The sequence below is a fragment of the Phyllobates terribilis genome, unplaced genomic scaffold, assembly GCF_046119375.1.
Source record: "Phyllobates terribilis strain yellow unplaced genomic scaffold, ASM4611937v1 Scaffold_7__3_contigs__length_470593459, whole genome shotgun sequence".
In the NCBI taxonomy this organism is placed as follows: domain Eukaryota; kingdom Metazoa; phylum Chordata; class Amphibia; order Anura; family Dendrobatidae; genus Phyllobates; species Phyllobates terribilis.
In genome coordinates this window covers 349,622,564-349,647,072 of record NW_027362767.1, presented here as the reverse complement: position 1 = coordinate 349,647,072, position 24,509 = coordinate 349,622,564, and positions in this window count along the sequence as shown.

Genomic DNA, 24,509 nt, shown 5'->3' with positions numbered 1-24,509 from the left:
GATGATGCTCAAGTCACTGTCTGGATACCGTGTTATATCAGCATCAGTCCAATACTGCTTAAAAAGTACATAAGGGATAGTAGTTACTTGCGACCCGGTATCCAGCAAGGCGCTCATGGGGATACCATCCAGCACCACGGGTAAAACCGGGTGCCCCCCAACGTACTTATTGCGCCAATTGTAAGGGCCTAGTGATCTTATGCCTGGGGGTTGGCTCTCTGCCCCAGGTTGGACCCGTTTAAATTACAGTACCTGGAAATGTGTCCCAACTGGTTGCATCAACGGCAAATGGGTTGTCCATCCTCTGCGTAGCGGTCTGTGGGCCTCCCTCGGAACGACGGGATCCTCCTCTGTCGACGCCACGGGACATCCTCCGGACTTGAAGCCAGCTCGATGGGTCTCGACGGGTCCACTTGTAACGCCTGGACGGTCCTGGTCAACGCCGCGACGCTCCTGGTCAGCTCCTGGACTTGGTGATGCAGATCTTTCTACGGGGCTTGGTTCAGGGCCTGTGCATCGGCCCCCACAGAGTCCATAGAGGAGGGCGCCACCTCCTGGTGGTAGGTGAGAGCAGGGCGCCGGGGGTTTATAGCGCCACTTGTTGCTGGTTCACGGAGCACCCTTATGGCCCTGTCCTTAAATTGGGAAAAGGTCAGATCAGGGTTCTGAAAGAACATGAGGCGCAGCTGGGTCCTGTGGGCGCTAGACAGCAGACCTTCTATGAACTGCTCTGTTAGTAGCTTATCCGTATCCTGCACGCTGCCAGGGTCAGCTTGTTGGATGGCCCTCAAGGCTTCCTGCAAATTTAGAGCATAGTCTCTGATGCTGTCCTGTGTCCGCTGCTTACCTCCATAGAACCTCATTTTAATTTCAGCGGAGGTACGTGTGCCAAAGGTACCCCGCAGCCGGGCCAGAATACCCTTCACAGTTCTTTTCTCCTCAGCGGGCCATGACTTTACCTCCCGCTGGGCTGCGCCAGTTAACTGCCCTGTCAGTATGCTAACCTTCTGTTCCTCTGTCAGGGGGTAAACTTGGAATAAACTGTACAGCCTTTCCTTAAAGTCAGTTAGGGCATGGGGCTCCCCTGAATACTTAGGCAGCCAGGCCGCTCCAGGGATGTAAGGCAGGGAAAATGGCATCACCGCTGCTGCAGCTGCGCTGGTGGTAGTGGGCGCCTCCGTGTCCGACGTCTTCCTCCCCCCTAGTTAAGCGTGGCCTACCTTCCGACGATCCTCTTCTGTAGGCCGCGGCTCCGCTGGTGCTGCTCTGGACGAGGACCTTGCGTCGCGTCCTGGTGACATCAGCGTCGCTCTCTCTCCCTTCCAGGACCTTACGCAGCGTCGGTGCCTGGGGCGGAGCTTCGGGTCTCGCGCGGTTTGGACGTCCACGCCCCTCTTCTTGAAGATGGCGTCCGATGGCGGGAAAACGGCTGAAGATGGCCGGAACCGACAGAAGATGGCGGGAGACGGCTGAAAATGACGGGAAACGGCTTCGGATGGCGGGAAACCTCTTCTTCAGGTACGTGTACAGTCTTTTTCAGGAACGCAATACCTGTTTGTGGCGGATTGGTTACGATCCTACCGACTACGCCAAAGCTGACTCGACCCCTGGGCCGTGGGACACTCGGAGCCGGGCAATCGGGAAACGATGGGGGTAGTAGTGGCAACCCAGTTCCGTGGCTCAGGGTGGTCAGACCATTGGTAGTCTGCGACGCGCTGTTGATGTGTCCGACTACGCCACACGTGGATTGCGGTCAGTGCGGACCGCCGCTGCCAGGTAGACCGCTGGGGCTGATGATGTATGCAGCTGGGATAGTGTGACTCCCCAGGGGAAGAATGCGGCCCCAGGGCAGTATAATGGAAGATGGGGGTGATGGTGCAGGACGTCCCAGTACCGTTAGTGCTGGAGGAGCAAGGAGCACCCAGACAACGGGATGCAGTCCAGGGTCTTTACTAGAACAGGTGAACTGACCCACAAACAGGCCCGGCTAGGAGAGGGCCTGGACGTCTGAGAGCAAACGGGAAATTGGTCCTGGTCAGGGTGAGGGTGTAGGCCTACCATGCTCTCTGCGCTCCTTCTGGCTATCTCCTTCTGGTAGGGTAACAGCCCACAGTCCCGAGCTCACCGTGTCCTCTCGCCCGTATGGTTTGCAACGTGGGTTCCTTTTTACTCCCGGCCTGGTACGGCTCTGCTGGTCCCTTCTGCTGTGGCGGAGCCTCCGGACTTCTTAGGCCAAGGAACGTACAGTCCCCTGCGGACTGGTTATCTGCTGTAGGACGTGGATTCCTCACAGCCTCAGATGCCAAAGTCTGGTAAATTTGGTTCTTTATCTGCCAGGACAGGCGTACTTCACCTCTTGTCCCTGGCTTGTGGCTCTCCTACTGCCACACGTCCTCTTAGGGTGCAATACAACTGTCCCTCGCTGCTCTGGGACTCCTCTCAATCCAGAGACAGGTCGTCCAGTTCTCCCTAACCCTGCCCCCAGTTCCAGCTTTTATAGGGGCAGCCTGCTCCCCCTACTGGCCTGAGACAGGAGGTATTGCATGCTAATGTTCCCCTGACCAGAGAACCCCCCCCCCTTGCTCTCAGACACAGTTTTATTATATTTGTGGCATCCAGGTCAGGGTGACACACATCCACCACCTCATCCTCTTCCGCTTGTGCACCACGATACTCCTCCTCACTTCCTGGCTATTGTGTCTCGTCATCATCCACGTCTTGTGACAAATTGCCATCGCTGACTTCCTGTGGCCATAGCTGTTCAAATATTTGGGCATCGCTACAAGGGATCTCCTCTTCCACCACTTCAAGCGGAGCAGGCGAGGGCCACAAATCTGGAAATGGACCAGTGCACAGCTCTTCAGAGTGTCCAAGTGTGGGATCAGTTGCTGTCTGACGACACTCGGCATGGTGGGAGGAAGGAGCATCAGGGTGAGGAGGAGTATGCGGTCGAGACTCACGGCTACTAAGATTTGACCGTGTGGAAGACAGACCGGAGGTGGTGTTGCCCATGTAACTGGAAGTATTGTCTGCTATCCAATTAATAACCTGTTCACACTGATCAGGTCGCAATACTGGTGTTGTTCTGTGCTTCCCTAGTAATTCGGTCAAGAACTGGGAGTGAGAAGATGTGGCTGTTGGTTGTGGCACATTTTCACCTTGGCCACGGCACCGTCCTCTGCACGCATCATCACCAGAACGTCCAGTTCCACATCCCTTGCCACACGCCTTGCCCATTGTAAATTAAGTAAAATAGCTTACACTCGCTCTATCAATGGAAAAAGGGTAATATAAAGTAGATTAGAACCGTGGAAGAGGAAAACCACAGTTCTATTTCTCTGGCCTACACCCGACTCTTTTAAACAATCTGAACAATCAAGGAGAAACTATTACTGTTTTTCTTTACGTCAAAAAATGCCAAAAGCAGGATAATAGAGATTTTTTACCGTGGAACGGCAAAAACACAGTTATAATTAACTGGTGTATACCAGACTTTTTAAAATAGATAATATATTTGCGGCGGAACAGTGAGCGACACACTCAAACTGTTTTTGTTTTAGGTAAAAATGGCCCAAAAGTGGATAATACAGAGGTTTGAACTGTGGAACTGCAAAACCACACTTCTGTTTCTCTGGCCTACACCAGACTATTTTAAACAGATATATTGGTGTCTGAACAATCAGGAGACACTATTACTGTTTTTCTTTACGGAAAAAATACCAAAAGCTGGATAATAGAGATTTTTTACCGTGGAACGGCAAAACCACAATTATAATTTATTGGTGTATACCAGACTCTTTTAAACAGATATATTGGTGTCTGAACAATCAGGAGACACTATTACTGATTTGCTTTACGGAAAAAATAACAAAAGCTGGATGATAGAGATTTTTTACCGTGGGACGGCAAAACCACAGTTATAATTTACTGGTGTATACCGGACTCTTTTAAATAGATAATATATTTGAGGCGCAATAGTGAGCGACACACTCAAACTGGGTTTTTTTTAGGTAAAAATGGCCCAAAAGTGGATAAGACAGAGGTTTGAACCGTGGAACTGCAAAACCACACTTCTATTTCTCAGGCCTACACCAGACTCTTTTAAACAGATATATTTGTGTCTGAACAATCAGGAGACACTAGTACTGTTTTTCTTTACAGCAAAAAATGCCAAAAGCAGGATAATAGAGATTTTTTACCGTGGAACGGCAAAACCACAGTTATAATTTACTGGTGTATACCAGAGTTTTTAAAATAGAAAATATATTTGCGGCGGAATAGTGAGCGACACACTCAAACTGTTTTTTTTTTAGGTAAAAATGGCCCAAAAGTGAATAATACAGAGGTTTGAACCGGGGAACTGCAAAACCACACTTCTGTTTCTCGGGCCTACACTAGACTATTTTAAACAGATATATTGGTGTCTGAACAATCAGGAGACACTATTACTGTTTTTCTTTACGGAAAAAAATACCAAAAGCTGGATAATAGAGATTTTTTACCGTGGAACGGAAAAACCACAATTTTAATTTATTGGTGTATACCAGACTCTTTTAAACAGATATATTGGTGTCTGAACAATCAGGAGACACTATTACTGATTTGCTTTATGGAAAAAATAACAAAAGCTGGATGATAGAGATTAAGAGATTATTTACCGTGGGACGGCAAAACCACAGTTATAATTTACTGGTGTATACCAGACTCTTTTAAATAGATAATATATTTGAGGCGCAATAGTGAGCGACACACTCAAACTGTTTTTTTTAGGTAAAAATGGACCAAAAGTGGATAAGACAGAGGTTTGAACCGTGGAACTGCAAAACCACACTTCTATTTCTCAGGCCTACACCAGACTCTTTTAAACAGATATATTTGTGTCTGAACAATCAGGAGACACTAGTACTGTTTTTCTTTACAGCAAAAAATGTCAAAAGCAGGATAATAGAGATTTTTTACCGTGGAACGGCAAAACCACAGTTATAATTTACTGGTGTATACCAGACTCTTTTAAACACATATATTGGTGTCTGAAAAAGTAGGAGACACTATTACTGTTTTTCTTTACGTTAAAAAATGCCAAAAGCAGGATGATACAAAGATTTGACCCGTGGAACGGCAAAACCACACTTCTATTTCTCGGGCCTACACCAGACTATTTTAAACAGATATATTTGTGTCTGAACAATCAGGGAGACACTATTACTGTTTTTCTTTAAGGAAAAAGTACCAATAGCTGGATAATAGAGATTTTTTACCGTGGAACGGCAAAACGACAGTTATAATTTACTGGTGTATACCAGACTCTTTTAAACAGATATATTGGTGTCTGAACAATCAGGAGACACTATTACTGTTTTTCTTTACGGCAAAAAATGCCAAAAGCTGGATAATACAGAGATTTGACCCGTGGAACTGAAAAACCACACTTCTATTTCTTGGGCCTACACCAGACTATTTTAAACAGATATATTTGTGTCTGAACAATCAGGGAGACTCTATTACTGTTTTTCTTTAAGGAAAAAACACCAAAAGCTGGAGAATAGATATTTTTTACCGTGGAACGGCAAAACCAAAGTTATAATTTATTAGTGTATACCAGACTGTTTTAAACAGATATATTGGTGTCTGAACAATCAGGAGTCACTATTACTGTTTTTCTTTACGGAAAAAATACCAAAAGCTGGATAATAGAGATTTTTTACTGTGGGACAGCAAAACCAAAGTTATAATTTACTGGTGTATACCAGACTCTTTTAAACACATATATTTGTGTCTGAACAATCAGGAGACACTATTACTGTTTTTCTTTATGGCTAAAAATGCCAAAAGCAGGACAATACAGAGATTTTTTACCGTGGAACGGCAAAACCACAGTTATAATTTACTGGTCTATACCAGACTTTTTTAAATATATATATTTGTGGCTCAACAGTGAGCGACACACTCAAACTGTTTTTTTTTAGGTAAAAATGGCCCAAAAGTTAATAATACAGAGGTTCGAACAGTGGAACTGCAAAACCACACTTCTGTTTCTCTGGCCTACACCAGACTATTTTAAACAGATATATTTGTGGCTGAACAATCAGGGAGACACTATTACAGTTTTTTTTTTACAGCAAAAAATGCCAAAAGCAGGATAATAGAGATTTTTTACCGTGGAACAGCAAAACCACAGTTATAATTTACTGGTGTATACCAGACTTTTTTAAATAGATATATTTGTGGCTGAACAGTGAGCGACACACTCAAACTGTTTTTTTTTAGGTAAAAATGGCCCAAAAGTGGATAATACAGAGGTTTGAACCGTTGAACTGCAAAACCATACTTCTATTTCTCAGGCCAACACCAGACTCTTTTAAACAGATATATTTGTGTCTGAACTGTCACAGACACACTTTTTTTTTTTTTTTTTTGGGGGGGGTGTAACATACCTGGCGGCATCCTTGCATAGTGGTCCATCTCCCACTGTGCAAGAGCGCGCACTTGATTTCCAGTCCAGACTATCACTTTGGCTTCTTTCCATATTGTCTGCTTTGCTCTGCTCTGTCTGCTTAGGGCGACGTCCGCTGAACTTCCTGTTTCTTGTAGCTGCTGCAGACACACCCCTGATGCTTCCACAGCCTATTGCTGTCTGTCACCTGGTATTTAACCCAGCTCCTCCCTGGAATCCTTGCCTGAGCATCTTGTTCTGTCACTTGGCTTCTAGTCACTGATGTGCCAGGTCCTGTCTATGTTTCCTGCCTTGCGGTATCAGTTCCCGTGTCTGAACTGTGTCCTGTCTGTGTACTCTAGCCAGCTGCCTTTCCTGGAGGCTGTAATTCCAGGCCCTATGTGAACACGCTCTTAGCCTGTTCCTTCTGCCCTCTAGGGGCCGCATACCTAGATCTGTTGTCTGTGTCTTTTCCCAGTGTCTGTTCCTGCCCTAACTATCTTCCAGCCTGTTTCCCGTTTCTCTCTACGCCCATATCTCCCCTTTTTCTGCAAAGTAGGAACTCGTACCTACTCTTGCTCGTTGTCACTGTACTTCCGTTTGTGAGTTTGTGGTCCACTCGCTACTTCACTGCAAGTACCCTGCGGGTATCTGGTTCTGCCTTTCCCTTCCTGTCTGTTCCGTGTGAACAGAACCCTGTCCCCTCTGCCCTGCCTTGCTCGCCGCTCCGGCGGTTTCTGCCTGCTCTGCCTTGCTCGCCGCTTCGGCGGTTTCTGCCTGCTCTGCCTTGTTCACCGCTCCGGCGGTTCTTGCCTGCTCTGCCTTGCTCACTGCTCTGGTAGTCTCGCTCTGCTCTGACCCTTTGCTCACTGCTCCGGCAGTCTCGCTCTGCTCTGACCCTTTGCTCACTGCTCCGGCAGTCTCGCTCTGCTCTGACCCTTTGCTCTCTGCTCCGGCAGTCTCGCTCTGCTCTGACCCTTTGCTCACTGCTCCAGCTGTCTCGCTCTGCTCTGACCCTTTGCTCACTGCTCCAGCAGTCTCGCTCTGCTCTGACCCTTTGCTCACTGCTCCGGCAGTCTCGCTCTGCTCTGACCCTTTGCTCACTGCTCCGGCAGTCTCGCTCTGCTCTGACCCTTTGCTCACTGCTCCAGCAGTCTCGTCCTGCTCCGACCCTTTGCTCTCTGCTCCGGCAGTCTCGTCCTGCTCCGCTCTCGCTCACCCCTCCAGGCGGCCTCATCTTGCTCTGCTCTTGCTCGCCGCTCCTGGCGTTCTTACTCTGCTGTGTTTGTCCACCGCATCTGCGGTTCTGCTCCTGAGTCCCAGTCTGTACTGGGACCTATCCACTCTGTGCTCCAACCTGTCGTACCTGCCAGTACCTCCCTGCCTGCATACCAGTCGTGCTTTCCAGCATCCACCTGCCTGCATACCGGCCGTACCTGTCAGTACCTCCCTGTTTGCATACCAGTCGTGCTTGCCAGCATCCACCCGTCTGTGTGCCAGCCTAACCTGCCTGTTCCTGTATTCCCCGGTGTGGGTCAACAGCCGTGTCCGGGGTCTGACCTGGAGTAGCACCTGGTCCCTCTGCTCGGTTCCTCCTTTGTGCACCGGCGTCGTATGCCGTCGTGCAACCTTGGTCGGATCGGGTGGATTCTTAGTTACGCCCCTCCAGGCATTCACTCTCCGGTACGGTCCAGTGGAATCACTACATATACACGCACACGCCAGTCAGTCCGGGCGCGTGCATTACAGTATGCTCAGGCCATGGTTCCCGTTGAGCCCCACGGCCTTCGCTCTCTGAGATGTTTTTTAGCAAATACGTGCATCTAGAAGAATTTTTTTTTTTTTTTTGCTACCAGCTGAGTTCCAGGCGAATTACGCACCTGTCCAGATGGATCTATCAACACTCGTTCCTGCGGATCCGCCACGGTACTATGGGGATCCAAGACTGAGTCATGCATTTGTGGAGCAATGCTTGCTACACTTCAAGTTCTACCCTCTTTGTTTTCCCACCGATCGGGTTAAGGTAGGATTCATGATGTCTAACCTAGCGGGTGATGCCTTGGAATGGATCAACCCCCTATGGGAAACACAGGATCCTATCCTCCTGGACCTTCAGGCCTTCCTGGTGGCCTTTCTAATGGTCTTCGATGACCCTAACCCGGAGGCTCCTGCTGAAGCTTCACTTCCCAATATCCCGGAGCAGTCCCGATGGGTAATGTGTGTGGGTAGCGCACTAGTCCTCCTGCCCGAAGAGACTACTGCCCACCCAGAATCCACACAGGATGACTACACTCTCCGGAATACTTCTCCCAACCTCAAGAGGCAGTCCAGACGTGCTAGGCGTAGAGGCAAACCGTCACGCCAGGGTCTGTCCTCCCAAAGACCTCCTGATCCCAACCTTGAAGTCCCTTCTGAAGCTTCATTTCCCTGTATCCCGGAGGAGCCCCGACGGGTAATGTGCGTGGGTAGTGTACCAGTTCTCCTGCCCGAAGAGACTTCTACCCACCTAGAATCCACACAGGAGGACTTCCTGCACCCGGTATCTGATGCTTCACCCACTTTAACCGGTGAGCCTGTCCAAGGGTACTCCGAAGCAGTGATTACCTTCAAGTCTGTGCACCTCTACTACCTGGCGGAGGATCCCCTGTTGCCTCCTGAATCCTCCGGGATACTACCTGATGACAAATGGACAGAGACTTCCCTACACCCGGTATCCGATACTTCGTCCGCTCCGTCCTATGAGCCTGACAATGGGTACCTCAAAGCGGTAGTTAACCCCAAGTCTCTACACCCCTCCGACCAGGCGGAGGACCTCTGGTTGTCTCCAGTACCCTTCGGGGTGCTACCTGGTAGCGAATGGACAGAGACTTTCCTATACTCAGTACCTGATACCTCGCCCGCTTCATCCAGTGAGTCCGACCTAGTGTACTCCGAAGCAGAGGTTACCCCCGAGTCTCTGCACTCTTCTGACCCGGTGGAGGACCTCCAGTTGTTTCCTTAATCCTCCGGGGTACCACCAGATAACAAAGGGACAGTGACTTTTCTTCACCTTGTACCTGATACCCCGCCCATTTCTTCCTGTGAGCTTGACAAGAGGTACCCCGAAGCAGAGGTTACCCCCGAGTCTCTGCCCCCCTCCACCGCATCTGCGGTTCTGTTCCTGAGTCCCAGTCTGTACTCGGACCTATCCACTCTGTGCTCCCACCTGTCGTACCTGCCAGTACCTCCCTACCAGCACCCACCGGCCGTACCTGTCAGTACCTCCTTGTTTGCATACAAGTCGTGCTTGCCAGCATCCACCCGTCTGTGTGCCAGCCTAGCCTGCCTGTTCCTGTATTCCCCGGTGTGGGTCAACAGCTGTGTCCGGGGTCTGACCTGGAGTAGCACCTGGTCCCTCTGCTCGGTTCCTCCTTGGTGCACTGGTGCACAGGACTGTAATGCAGTGTTTGCTGGTATAACCACTGCATCTCCTATACAGCCTGACTGCCTGCCTGCCTGATATCTGGGATAGATATTAGTCCTGAGAAGGACAGTTTGTTTGATCTGGCAGCCTTTACAGACCCTACACTAACTATTTTGCAGTATATATATCTCCCTAATTCAGCAGCGCTGTCCCTACACTGTCTGATCCTAGCCGTCTGTGTCCAAGATGGCGGTGCCCGGTTTTAAATACTCGAGGTGACGCTGTGTGGCCAGCCAATCAATGTAATGCCCACAACCAACATGGCTGCGGCATTACAGTGACTGGCTGGCAATCCCTGCATGTTCATTGGCTCTGTAAAGAGCGCCAAACATGCAGGGCGGAGACCCGAGCTCCTGCCTGAGTAACCCGGAAATGCTCGGTGCTCGCCGAACAGCGTGATGCTCAGGCGAGTACCGAGCAGTGTCGAACATGTTCGCTTAACACTAATCCCGAAGCCTCTGGTCAGGGTGTACACAGACCAAGGACAATATCATAGCAATGAGGACCAGGACAACAGGCTATGACGGATGGCATGCAATCAAATGGCGCAGGACACTCCAGAAGCCACAGAAGATTACAGGGATTATTATAGCGTAATGTGAATAGTCTCTTAATAACAGTTCATAATGCTTCCAGCAAACAATGGGTTAACCAGAAGTTCTGAGGAGAAGTAGATGCATGATGATGGTTTTTTTTTTAATATGCCACACTTTTCCAGTGAATTTTTATTGAATGCTAATTTTAATAACCTTTATCAAGGGGTGTTGCTCACACAGTTCTCTGGGGGAATGTCTGTGTGCTTCTCCGCATTACTGCCATGTAAGCACCACCTCCTTGGTAAAGACCATAAAAATGTTCACTTAAAAAAAGGCCCCATATCTCTGGAATTACTTGGCGGATTGAAAAAAAAACAATGTACCATGCAATTGCTCCCTGCCTCTGCTTGCTCTGACTAATCCCTGACCATTTACTGATCTCTTCTCTACATTTCTAACTCCATCCTTTAATTTCTATCATGGCCGTCACTGCACTGGGATGTTCCTCTTTGTCCCTTTATAATAAGCACATAGGGAGTGATTGCTACAATTGATCACTCTGCTGTCTATAACAATACATTGCTTGCAGATTGTAGATTCCTGCAGAATATCAACAATCTCTGTGAATCTTAGCCTTGGCATAACTGTAGCCACTACCCTATGCCACACACAATGGCTAAAATTTGAATTTGATATTGATGGCTATCATCAATATAGTCAATCAATATCAGAGTGGTGGGGTTTCACCATACGCCATAGCTTCGTGCACTGTCTAGCAGCCATTCACAAGTATTTTCAATATTCTGGACATCCCTTTTAACCTTGTCCGTCCTATAACCAGGTGACAGCAAGTTCTATATGATACCGTGACAAAATATCATATGCATTACATGTATAAGCAAAGAAATATATTCAGCTTCTATGTGTTTATTTCTAGTCAATGATTTTAATAGCTTGTGGAATTGTAGGAGAATATTTGGATTTAATTAGAAGTTATTATGATTTGCATTCAAACAAGATGTTTTACAATAGTTTAACATAGTGATCAGAGCAGCCTATAATAACTCTTTACAAAATTGCTGTAATCACTACCATAAAATTAATAGAGAGCGTCCCATGGGGACATATTCTAATGATGAAATGCAATTGTTAGAGGGAAATAAATATTGTGAGAAAGACTGGAGTCGTCCAAAGATTGCATTCACAGTAGATAAAATAGGGAATCGATATTTGGGAAATACTATGTGCATGCAAGTCCTCATTCTACATTGCAGCAAGTAAGAATTACTCATCTAAAAGGGGAGGGCAAAAATACCATGGTATTTGATTATAAGGAGCTAAAGCTTCTCCTACATGAGAGGAAGGTTAATACTTACCAGATATTTTTAATGAACAGGGCCAGGTTGACACCAATAAAGAACATTTTAATATTCTTCATTCGATACCAGTTTGCTATTACCACCTCGTTCTTATAGGAGTTTTACAATTTCATAACTATAAAGTTAAATCATGTTATAAATGTAAAATGCTAATGTAGCACCCTGAGGATTCGGCTGCTACAGGGGTATTGCACCTCAACCCAGAGGTGTGATATTCCACTCCCGGGTAAGGATGGAGTGTGGAACTGAGCTCGGTAGGCTGCATGCACTACATACATCCCATTTCCGAGGAACAGGCCGACGGTACTCCCACTTAGAAATGTGCAGGTACGACCGAGTCTGTTCCTGGCTGGAGTGGGAGGGGGGTGGTACATCCCAAGTAGTGTAGGGGCAGATAGGGGGAGCAGCCTGGGTAAAGATAGGAGCTCATTGGGTGCTGGTCACCTGAGCTCACACATAGAGGGTGTATATAAGGTGGGCACCATCAGAGAACAGGGTCAGTCAGTCTTTGCAGGTCGGTCAGTCAGTCTTTGCAGGTCAGTCAGTCAGTCTTTGCAGGTCAGTCAGTCAGTCTTTGCAGAGAAGTCAGAGGAGGAAGAGGAGCAGAGCAGATCCCAGAGAGAGAGAGAGGAGAAAGAAGGAAAGACCCAGAGGAGACAAAGAGAGGACTCTGAGAACCCAAATTCAAGCTACGGGTGAAGAGTCGGCATCAGGGTACCGGAACCCAAGCTGGTGGGGGCAAAAACACACCCCAGCCAGAGACCGGAGGCCGTGGGCAGCGTCTGCCACGGCCACCCACCACATCCACCACGAAGGCATACCACGTGGAGGGTCAGGGAACCCAAGGCCAAGGGTCTCCCAACAGAAGGCCCGAGGGAGCTGGACCTGGGTGGATCAATAGTGGGGACGGCCAGAGAAAGGACAGAAGGAGAGCTCAGGGTCACGCTCCGGACTCGCTTGGGGGTTGGCTGGATCCAGGACCTGGTGGACGCAGCACGGCTCGGGAGGTCACTTGAAGCTGGAGTGACCGGAACATCAGCAGTGAGTAAATACCCTAAAACTGCACAACCCGACTCTGTCTTCCTTTAACATCTATGCTGCACCACCACAACCCCCATCCTCTGCACCTGACCCCCTGAGGCTATACCCCACCCGTTGGGGGTTATACCACCAAAAGCTGCACCTACACCATCAGCCTCAGCGGACCCTGCTGCAGCGGCGGCCATAGTGACCGCAATACAACGGGTGGCGTAGTCGACAATAAAGAACTTTATAACATCTGTAGGACTGCCACATACAACTGAGTTTGACACCCTGGGCACGGACCGGGTCACAGCCACTCGGAAGACTACAACTCCCATCTGATCCGGCTCCGGATATTCCCCCTAAAGAATATGGCCCAGGGGGCCCGTCACTAACACTTTCTAAGATACTTTTTTCCAATGCTCACAATAATATCTTAATGTGATGGATGATAATTGTTTTTAGTGGACCATCCTTTTAATTACTATTACCAGTCATTGACCTCCAGTATGCAGATGACTGTTCCATTTTTGCCCACTCTGCAGAGTGTAAGGATTCTCCCTGGACGAGATGTAGATCACGAACCCTAAACACCGCATACATGGGTACCTGGATGGGTGTGTGTGTTGTTGATTTACATGTATGCAGCTGCAGATCGCACTCTGACGAATTAGGTGGCAATCCAGGACCCAACAACTTAGGCTGTGTGCCCACGATGCGTTTTTTAAGCGTTTCTGCAGTTGCAATTCCGCCTCGGAAATGCTTAAAAAACGCTTTGTGGAAGGTCTGCAATGTTCCCCAATGATAATCCGCATGTGCTGTGCACATGCTGGGAAATTTTCAATGCGGATTATCATTGCGGAAAAATCCGCAGCACTACCATTAATTTTGCGTAATAGCTGCATTTTCACCGCCATTGACTTGCATTGAATCACATAATATCCGCATGACTACATGTGCACATGCGGATATTAAGCGATTCAATGTGCGGATGGTACCCGGGTCTGGAGAAGAGGAGACTCTCCTCCGGACACGGGTACCATAGTACCTGTAAAAAAAAACATTTTAAAATAAAAAATAAACACCTTCTGATGGCCCCTGGTCTCCTGTATGGCCGGCAGCTCGCGATGGTCGAAAAGGACCTTCCATGACGTCATTTAGTCATGTGACAGGTCAAGCGACCGCTGGTTTTATTTTTTACCATTCATTGTAACTATTAACTTGGTCACACAATATAAATTCATGCCGGTTGCATGGATTTATATAGTGTGACCAAGTTGTCAAGCACTTTTCCAAGTGATGCTAAAATCACTTGGAAAAGCGATTGACAACCCGCATGCGAAATCGCATGTGAAAAACACTTCACATCCGCTTGTCCCTGGCAGAAAAACGCATGTAAAATCCGCATGTGTTTTTTCTGCCAGGGAGATGCAGAAACGCTCAGGAAAAATCCAGAGCATTCCTGCATTGTGGGCACACAGCCTAAACGTTTTTGGTGCGTGTTTTGGTGCAGATTTGCAGCCCGGAAATGCTCCAGAAACGCATTGCAATATCATACCATCCCATGACTTCCTATGACATTCTGCAAGTTCTGTGCACATGGTCAGAATTTTTTCTGCGCGGATTTTACTCGCAGAAAAAATACGTACATGACCTATTCTTCTGCGTTTCTTCAAGTGTATTTGCCTATACAATGCATTGGAAAAACGCATCAAAAACTTCCATCCCGTCTGTATAAGGGGTCACACAGGTCAATGTGTGTCACTGTGACTTCCCACATACAATCTTATGTTCTGCATACATAAAGGCCGCTCTCCCAGTTGCTATTCCTTACATGAATGTGCCCAAGCCTGGCCAGTCTTGTATTCCTTCACTAAGACATCCATATCTGGCAAACACGAAGGCTTTCTTTCCTAATTTCCTCTCTATAGGTGCCGACTTTCCTGCTGTTGGTAGGAACTTCTGCCACTCTTTAGTTGGTTGCCTTCAGGACTTGTTACCTGAGTACTCCAGAATGCTCTCTCTTCTCTCTCTCTTTTACACACAACCCAGGACTGTGCTGGTCTGCAATTTGGAGGTTGCTTCAACTTCAGAACTCTCTTACTAACTGTCTAGAAACAGGTACTCACTTCCTAATATGCCCACTTAACTCCTCCCAACCTGGCCTGTCAGAAAGACTTCTCCACCTTTACAATAGGAATACAACTTTTGACCTTTCATCCAAGGTTTTCAGGATCCTAAAGCTGGCCAATACAAACCTGGAATAGCATGCCGCTGCAAGATGCTGTTGTAGCCATGCTGGTTCAGTATGCCTTCAATTTTGAATAAATCCCCAACAGTGTCACCAGCAGAGCACCCCCACACCACCACACCTCCTCCTCCATGCTTCACGGTGGGAACCAGGCATGTAGAGTCCATCCGTTCCCCTTTTACGCGTCGCACAAAGACACGGTGGTTGGAACCAAAGATCTCAAATTTGGACTCATCAGACCAAAGCACAGATTTCCACTAGTCTAATGTCCATTCCTTGCGTTCTTTAGCCCAAACAAGTCTCTTCTGCTTGTTGCCTGTCCTTATCAGTGGTTTCCTAGCAGCTATTTCACCATGAAGGCCTGCTGCAAAAAGTCTCCTCTTAACAGTTGTTGAAGAGATGTGTCTGCTGCTAGAACTCTGTGTGGCATTGACCTGGTCTCTAATCTGAGCTGCTGTTAACCTGCGATTTCTGAGGCTGGTGACTCGGATAAACTTATCCTCAGAAGCAGAGGTGACTCTTGGTCTTCCTTTCTTGGGGCGGTCCTCATGTGAGCCAGTTTCTTTGTAGCGCTTGATGGTTTTTGCAACTGCACTTGGGGACACTTTCAAAGTTTTCCCAATTTTTCGCACTGACTGACCTTCATTTCTTAAAGTAATGATGGCCACTCATTTTTCTTTACTTAGCTGCTTTTTTCTTGCCATAATACAAATTCTAACAGTCTATTCAGTAGGACTATCAGCTGTGTATCCACCAGACTTCTGCACAACACAACTGATGGTCCCAACCCCATTTATAAGGCAAGAAATCCCACTTATTAAACCTGACAGGGCACACCTGTGAAGTGAAAACCATTTCCAAACCAAAGCTCATCAAGAGAATGCCAAGAGTGTGCAAAGCAGTCATCAAAGCAAAAGGTGGCTACTTTGAAGAACCTAGAATATAAGACATATTTTCAGTTGTTTCACACTTTTTTGTTAAGTATATAATTCCACATGTGTTAATTCATAGTTTTGATGCCTTCAGTGTGAATGTACAATTTTCATAGTCATGAAAATACAGAAAAATCTTTAAATGAGAAGGTGTATCCAAACTTTTGGTCTGTCCTGTACATAGTACTGGTATTCCAGATTGCCTTCTGCAAACTCCTAAACTCACCATGGGACAGACAGAGTCACCGCTAGCAGGGGGTAGATTCACTCATTCCACTGCTGTTGTGGCATCTGTTGCTGTGGCAGTCTTGTCTCCCAGTTGTTCTAGAGTCTCTGCGGCTTCTGGTAAGGCTACTTGGGGAAAGGTCAGGGCAGGTACCACGATTGCTTGGTTCACCTGCATCCAAGACTGGGGAAATCCTCCAAGGATTGTTTGGACCGTCTCTTCCACCTTTTCTGTGTGCTGGGGGCTGTTTTGGTCTTCCTCGTGGTGTCTCAATTGATCAGGGCACATCTTTAGGTGGTCTCTTGAGACTGCCGCCGAAGTCTCTCCTCCATCTTTACTGATGAGGCATACCTTGGTGTTGACGAAATTTGAAGGTAAGATGATGTATGGCTCAACCTCCCACTGATCATCTAATTTGTGAACTCGTCTCTTTCTTTTGAGTACCTGTTCTCCAGGTGACAAGGGAACTTCAGATGCCTGCTGATTATAAGTTCTTTCCTGCCTCTGTCTCGCCTGGGACAAATTTCTCTCTACACATTCTTGCACCTTGAGTAATTGTTACTGCCGCTTCGTATCCCAGTCTGTATCTGGTGATGTCGTCTCAGGTGTTAAAACTCCCATGTCTAAGTCCATGGGTAACTTGCCAGGTCTTGCCCTCATCAGGTAGGTGGGTGTACAGTTGGTGGAGTTCACCGGGATGTGGTTATATAGGTCTACCAAATTCGGTAACTTCTCTGACCACAGGCTACGCTCTTCAAGGGGCAGTAGTGTCTCCAACAGGTCTATTACTTCCTGGTTAATTTTCTCGCATAACCTTTTGGTCTGGGGATGATACGGCGTTGTCCTTATTTTCTTGCAGCTGTACAAGTTACAGAACTCCTGAAACACTTCTGCTTCAAAGGCTGTGCCTTGGTCGGTAAGCACTCATTCAGGGTAACCGTGCGGGCGACAAAAGTGTTGTTCAAACGCTTTGGCTGCCGTCTTAGCCGTCTGATCCTTCACTGGCACTACTACCAGGAACCGGGAGTAGTGGTCTACTATGGTGAGAGCGTAGACATAGCCTGACTGGCTTGGGGCTAGCTTTACGTGGTCCAAGGCTACCTGTAAAAGTGGTTGTTTGGTGACTACGGGCTGGACTTCCAACTTCTTCCACCCGAAATTTCCTGCTCCATCGTGGTACGCCTCTAAGACCAATGGTTCATCCCGCTTCGGGACTACCATCTGCCAGACCAGTTCATATGTTTGGGAGTTGATGCTTCTCCGACACAACTTTCCCTCGTAGATGAACAGCTTGCCCTTCTCTTTCCACAACTGTTGGGTCTCCTGTGGAGCATCTGGACCAGGGTGCGAGTCAGCTTATGACAGCAACTCCTTTACTAGGCGGACAGCCGGGTCGCTATCCTGCGTCTCTGCCCATCCATGGTGGGGCAATGAGTTAAACGTGGCCTCTCTGTTGGCGGAGCGCTTGTCCCTCACACAGTAGGAGCACCGGGTCACCCCGTGACGATGGAAAGCCGGTAGCTCTATCTCCTCCAGCTCTTCCGGGTCTTCTCCCCCATCTGGCAAGTCGAGCATCTTGGACAGCGCATCAGCATTAGCGTTTTTATGCCCCGCCTGATACTTGATGGTAAACTCGTAGTTAGACAGCCGGGCCATCCATCGCTGCTCCAGCGCACCTAGCTTCCCCGTTTCAAGGTGGGTCAGTGGATTATTGTCTGTGAAAATGGTAAACTTCACTGAAGCCAGGTAGTGTTTGAAGTGCTCTATTACAGCCCAGACTATGGCTAGAAACTCCAACTTAAAGAAACTATAGTTGTCGGGGTTCCTTTCCGTGGGACAGAGCTTCCTACTGGCGTAGGCAATCACTCTCTCTCTACCTTGCTGTACCTGGGACAGCTCTGCTCCCAATCCCACGTTGCTGGCATTCGTATAGAGCATAAAGGGTTGGCCATAGTCGGGGTAGGCCAGGACTTCATCTCCCGTAAGAGCCACGTTCAGCCGAGTGAAGGATTCTTCTTCTTTTTTACCCCACTCGAACGGAGGATTCGGGTTCTTGGCCTTCTTGGACTGCCCACTAAGAGGTCCTGCATGGGTGCCAATATCTTGGTGAAACCCTTGATGAATCTCCAGTAGTAGCCTACCAGCCCGAGGAACTGCCACACTTCCTTGATAGTGGAGGGTCTTGGCCAGTCCTTGATCATGGTGAATTTTTCAGGGTCTGGTGCTACACCTTCAGCGCTTACCACATGGCCTAGGTACTGCACCTTGGGCTTCAACAGGTGGCACTTGGACAGCTTTACTTTCAGGCTAAAACTGGATAAGGCCTTGCACACCTCGGCCAGGTGCTCCAGGTGGTCTTAATACGTCTTTGAGTTGTCCAGGTACTGCAGAACGGTTTTGAAGTTTTTGTGTCCTAGACAACGCTCGATTAACTGCTGAAATGTTCCCGGGGCATTGCAGAGCCCAAATGGCATGCAGTTGAACTCGCAGAGGCCCATTGGTGTCGTAAACGCGGTCTTCTTTCTGTCCGCCTCTGCCATGGGAACCTGCCAATACTCACTGGTGAGATCTAAAGTGGAGAAATAGTTAGCGGATCTCAGTGCAGCTAATGATTCCTCAATTCTGGGTAATGGGTAGGCGTCCTTATGTGTAATGCGGTTAATCTGCCTATAATCAACACACATCCTCATTGTACCGTCTTTCTTTCTAACAAGGACTAATGGAGCTGCCCAGGGGCTACAACTATCTCTGATCACTCCAGCCTCCTTCATCTCCCCTAACATTCCTGTGGCACATTGATAGTGAGCTGGGGGTATAGGCCGTTACCTCTCTTTAATGGGCGGATGATCTCCTGTGGGGATATGATGTTGGACCCCTTTTACCTTCCCAAAGTCTAGTGAGTGTTTGCTAAAGACTCGCTCATATTGCTAGACAACCCGGTACACCGCATGCTTTTGGTTCGAAGGGGTGGAGTCAGTGCCTACTTGTAGCTTCTGACACCAATCCTCCATCTGCCCCTTGGAGCTATTGTCCTCCGCCCGTTCGGACGGAGGCAAGGGTTCCACTGCCTTTATTTTGTTGTTTCTGACAATGAATAGCTTAGCAAGGGTGGCATACCGGGGTAAATGGACCTCTTTCTCTCCACAATTCAGGATGCATATTGGTACTCTCCCCTTGCGAACATCGACTACCCCCCTGGCCGTCAACATGGTGGGCCTACTATCAGAGTACACGGGTTCTACCAGGGCCTGATAATCTTGACCCCTGCGATCTATTGTTGCCCGACACCATATTAACATTTCACTCCTAGGGGGTATTGCAATGGAGAATGGATCACTCACTCTGACACTGCCGACTTCTCCACCAGACAGCTCTACCTGTTGTGTCTGCATCAGGGCTTTGATCTCCTTCTGCAGAACTCGCTGCTGACTAGAACTGGCAGTCTCTGTTGCAACAAAACAATAATTTCCCCAAGACAATTCTCTATCACATTGGTGTCTCAGGTTATCATAGGATGGCTTTCTCGGTGATCAATATCTACAAATATCAACCCTTGTGATGGCAGTTCTACTCGGCCAACCTTTATGGTCACCTCTTTATACCCCACCTGAGGCAATGGCTGACCATTGCTGGCAAAGATGTTAAAGTGTTCATCTGCACTGCGGGTAATGTCTGAATCAGCCCAGTACAGTTTAAAAAGGATATATGGCATCGCTGTCGTCCTCCCACATACTTGTCTCGCCAGCTTGGTGGGCCTGGTCATCTTTCTCCTGGGGGTTGACCCTCTGCCCCAGGGGTTACTCATTTAAATCACAGAATCTTGCAATGTGCCCCGCCTTTTGACAGCGGTGGCAGATGGGTTGTCCATTCTGGTCGTAACGATCGCTGTCTCTCCCTCTGGTCGGTGGAATTCTTCTCTGCCGTCGCCACGTGACGTCATCTGGACTGCAAGCCAGCTGGATCCTTTCCTTTGGAGACACTAGCATGGCCAGCACTGTTTTGGTTAGTGTAGCCACACTTTTGGTCAGCTCCTGGACCTGAAGGCGTAGGTCTGCAGAGGGGTCATTATCTAGATTCTGCGCGTCAGCTTCCACAGGTGCCGGGGAAAAGGACGTTGCCTCCTGGTGGTATGTGATAGCTGGGCATCGGAGGGGTGCAGTGCCACATGGGGTTGATTCTCACAGCACCGGGATGGCCCAGTCTTTGTATTGCGCAAAGTCTAGTTCAGGGTTTTGCAGAGCCATAATGTGCAGCTGTGTCCTCATCTCGCACACTGTCGGGGTCTAACTGTTTAATGGCCCGCAGCACCTCCTGCAGGTTTAGAGCATAGTCCTGTACACTGTCCTGCACCCTTTGCTTGCACCCGTAGAACTTCATTTTAATCTCCGCTGCTGTGCGGCTGTCAAAGGTATCCTTCAACCTGGCCAGAATTTGCTTAACAGTTCTTTTGTCCCTGCACAGCCACGACTTCACTTCCCTCTGGGCTGCACCGATTAGCTGGCCTATGAGGATGCTGACTTGTTGCTTCTCAGACAGGGAGTACACTTTGAACAAACTATGCACTCTCTCCTCAAATTCGCTCTGGGTGTGCGACTCCCCTGAGTACTGAGGCAACCATGCCGCCCCTGGGATATATGGAACGGATAAAGGCATTACAGTTTCTGCGGCCGCGCCCGCAGCTGGACCCTTTTCTAGGTTGGGCATCTTCCTCCCCCCCTAGTGAACCTCAGCCAGGTCCTGGGTTTCTGCTGGCGTACCAGTCTGCTGCTCTGCAGGCGAGAGGGATCGCTTACCCGGCGGTTCCAGATCGGGGCTTCCTGCTTCCCCCCGGCTGACGTCAAATGCCTTCCTCCACGTATGATGCTATGGGGGATTTAGCATACAGCTTAACCCTCATTCATACTGAATTAAATAGACTGTAGCGTTCTGTAATCTTGATTTAATGGTGATGGTATGAACTTGATAGTGTGGTAAAAACTATAACACAATACAAAATGATGACAGTCAGTACTGGGTACATTAAAGAATCTACTACTAACATAGTGATAATACAGGTTACAGTAAACATGAGTAACTGAGGTAGATCACTGCCACAGGCTCTATTCTATAAAGAATGCATCAACCTGAGTACAGTGCAAGAGGCATTAACTAAATGGTGCATCTCAGAGCACAATACACTTCACTTTACAGTAGTTCACACAAAACATGTAACTGTATTTGCTCTTACCAGAATCATCTGACAAGAGAAAAACTGTAGAGTGTAAATCCAGACACACGTCTTATCTGCTTCGCTGAAAGCCCAGGAAAAACTGATTACAGGAACTCTTTCTCCCTGAGGAAGGAGGGGGGCGGTCCCTCTGCACACATTATTCTTAAAGGGGACAGACTCTTGTGACTATTAGAGTATTACTAGATGATGTGCAGCTTCTAAACAACATAAACAGACATCTGGTGACCTCTTCCGGTCGCAACTAGAATAACTCTATGAACATTCCCTTAGCTGCTCATGAGTAGACAGAAAACTCCCCACTTGGCATCAACGGATGCCACCATTTGACTCTTTCAGGGAAAGCAGCAACACGAGTTCGGTGACTGACCTGAGGAACAGTTTGTTTTCTCCAAGCTTACCCTTCTCTTCGCTCCAATTATCCTTAGTCCGGCTGTGCGTAGGTTCCCTTCGGTAAACAAACTTCCTGACATGATGATGTTGTATGAGAAGGGTTGCGACATGATGACATCCCAGAACTATCACCGGGTATTTCTCTGAAACTTCTACCTTGGCTTCTTGAAGGTGGCCACCTATTCTCAACAGTCCGTTTTGGTCAACTGTAGGGTTGAGCTTCTTCAGCACGCTGTCTCTAAGAACAGGTTGTCCCTTGTTGAGGTTGTCTATTTCTTTGTCGTAGACTTCCCTTTGTACTACACAAAGTATCGTAATCTTGGCCTTTTCTAGGTTGGGGGCGGTGAACGTGACGCGTCCCCAGGGCCGTGGGGTACTCGGCAGCCGGGCCTCTGAATGCCGGTTGGCGGGGAATATCACGGTGGCTGGCCCGATCCGTCACCCAGGGCGGTCAGTGCAAAAGGGGGTTATTTTTAGAAAGTTCGTGACGCCACCTGTGGTGTCTGGTGAGAATCACCAGCGCTGCAACAGTCCTCTGAGGCAGATGTTAGTGCAGCTTGTGATGGTGGAGCAGGCCTCAGGGCAGTGAAGTGAGAGAAGGTGGGTTGCGCTGGGCTTTGTAGTGCAGTGAGGGAAAGATGGCGCAGATAAAGAATGGATGAAGGCAGTGCTGTGCAGTCATCCGAGTATTTACTCACAGTTCTTAAGACAATCCACAGGTTCACTGTACAGGTGAAGGCCTCCCGCGTTGCGCTGCGTTCACCGGGCAGGGGTTCAATCCTTCCTCAGGCTGCTTGGGAATACCTGGCAGAACCCCACTTTCTCATGTTCATTTTGACCATCTTCACAATGGGTCTTTCTACCTCCTGCCCTGCGCTGCCCACTCTGAATCCTGTTCGGGTACTCTGAAGTCGCTCCTGTCCGTCAGAGTTACGCAGACTTGCTTGACCCTCAGGGGACTAGAATGCGGCTACGATCCCTCTGTCTTCTGACAGATGTGGGGCGTACGGGTGCAGTCCTGCACGCGCCGTACCCCTAGGATCCTTTCTTAGAATGGAGCCTACTCCCTGCTCCCCTCCTGGGCCTCCAGACCTGGCCCTACTTGTGGAGCAGAGCTCCTACTGAGCCTCTGCTCCTGGACTGTTCTTCTGAACTGTCCCGAGCTGTTCTTCTGAACTGCTCTCCAGAACTATCTGACCACCACCCTAAGATGGCTTCTCTATCTTATACTCCTACCAAAGTGCTCCCTCTAACTACTTCCTCCACCCACACCCCCTACTGGTTCCCCCTACCTTTGGGTTCCCCCCACTCCAGACAGGGTCAGGGCTCAGCAGCTGCGCTCTGCATGTTGCCCCTCCAGCCGGCCTGGAGCAGTGTAGTGTTGGATGCAGGTGTTTGGGGTTCCGTGCAGCACTCCCTCCTTACCTGAGAGAAGAGAGACACCACACCTCTGGGTGAGGTGCAGTACCTCTGTGGCGACTGAACCCTCAGGGGCGCCACACTCCCCCCCGGTAAAACACAGCACGTCCGCGGGCTGGAACAGAGTAAAACAGGGTATACATGACATGCAATTTTTTAGATGCATCCGCATATAAGATTACAAAAACACAACATTTCTTCCCTTTATGGGAGGCACATCTTCCTTAAACGTTACAGGTTACATTTTTCAGAGACATTATAAAATTTTCTTAAATAACATTTTCCTTTTTTTCAATAAATGCAACAAGTAGCAGAGTGAGGGACCCATCCGCAAACCCTTAACGCAGGCCCTGGGCGTAGTTGCAGGGCATAGGTGATCCTGGTGCAGGACCACGTCTTCCGCCACGCGAAAAAGGTTTTTCTTCAGTGGTCATGGTGGTTAATCTAAAACCAATAGGGTGCACTTTAAGAAGTGCTGAACTATTTTACAATGCAAGTTCTTGGCCATTCACTGTCCCCAGCCTACAAGTCTATTTACCCTGGCGGGTACTTAAGTAAACACACTCTTAAGGCAAAATACTATTTTTCAGCTGTACCCTTATGGGCAACTATATAATCAATGTTCAGTCCCACTTGCTGGATCAATAGTGGGGACCCCGCCTGGGGTACTTTTCGTTCTTCCCTGACCCAGGCGGGTCATGAGGGGTTTCCTGCAGGGGTGTGTCCTCGCTGACATGATACACGTGCAGGGCGTACCAGCCACGTTCACCATGATGCCGGGTGAACGTGACGCGGTCCCCCGGATACAGGTTCCGGTCGGGATGGCCTTCCTCCAGCTCAGGCTCCACATCCCGCCGGTTTACAAATACGTCCCACTCGAAATCGGGACTCCTGATAAAGCCCCACCCAGCCTTCAGGTTGAACTTCACCACGAGGCCTTTCTCGCGGGGGCTGGGGTGGGCTGACTTCGCCTGGCGGACCTGCGCCTTGGCGGCCTTGTCACCGGCCTCCAGGCGCACACTGCGTGCCTGCCGCGCACTTCGCTCCCTCTCCAGTTGCCGGAGCTCCCGCCTGCAGAACTCTTTCCTCTGCAGGGTGGCGGCCTCGGTCTCTTGTGAGAACCCCATCAGGTCCCCCCCCCGGTTTTCCCAGCATAACTCTTCTCCGCTGGGGCAGGCAACCAGTGGTACTGGTATTGGCAGGAGCGGGCACGGCTGCTGGTCCTCA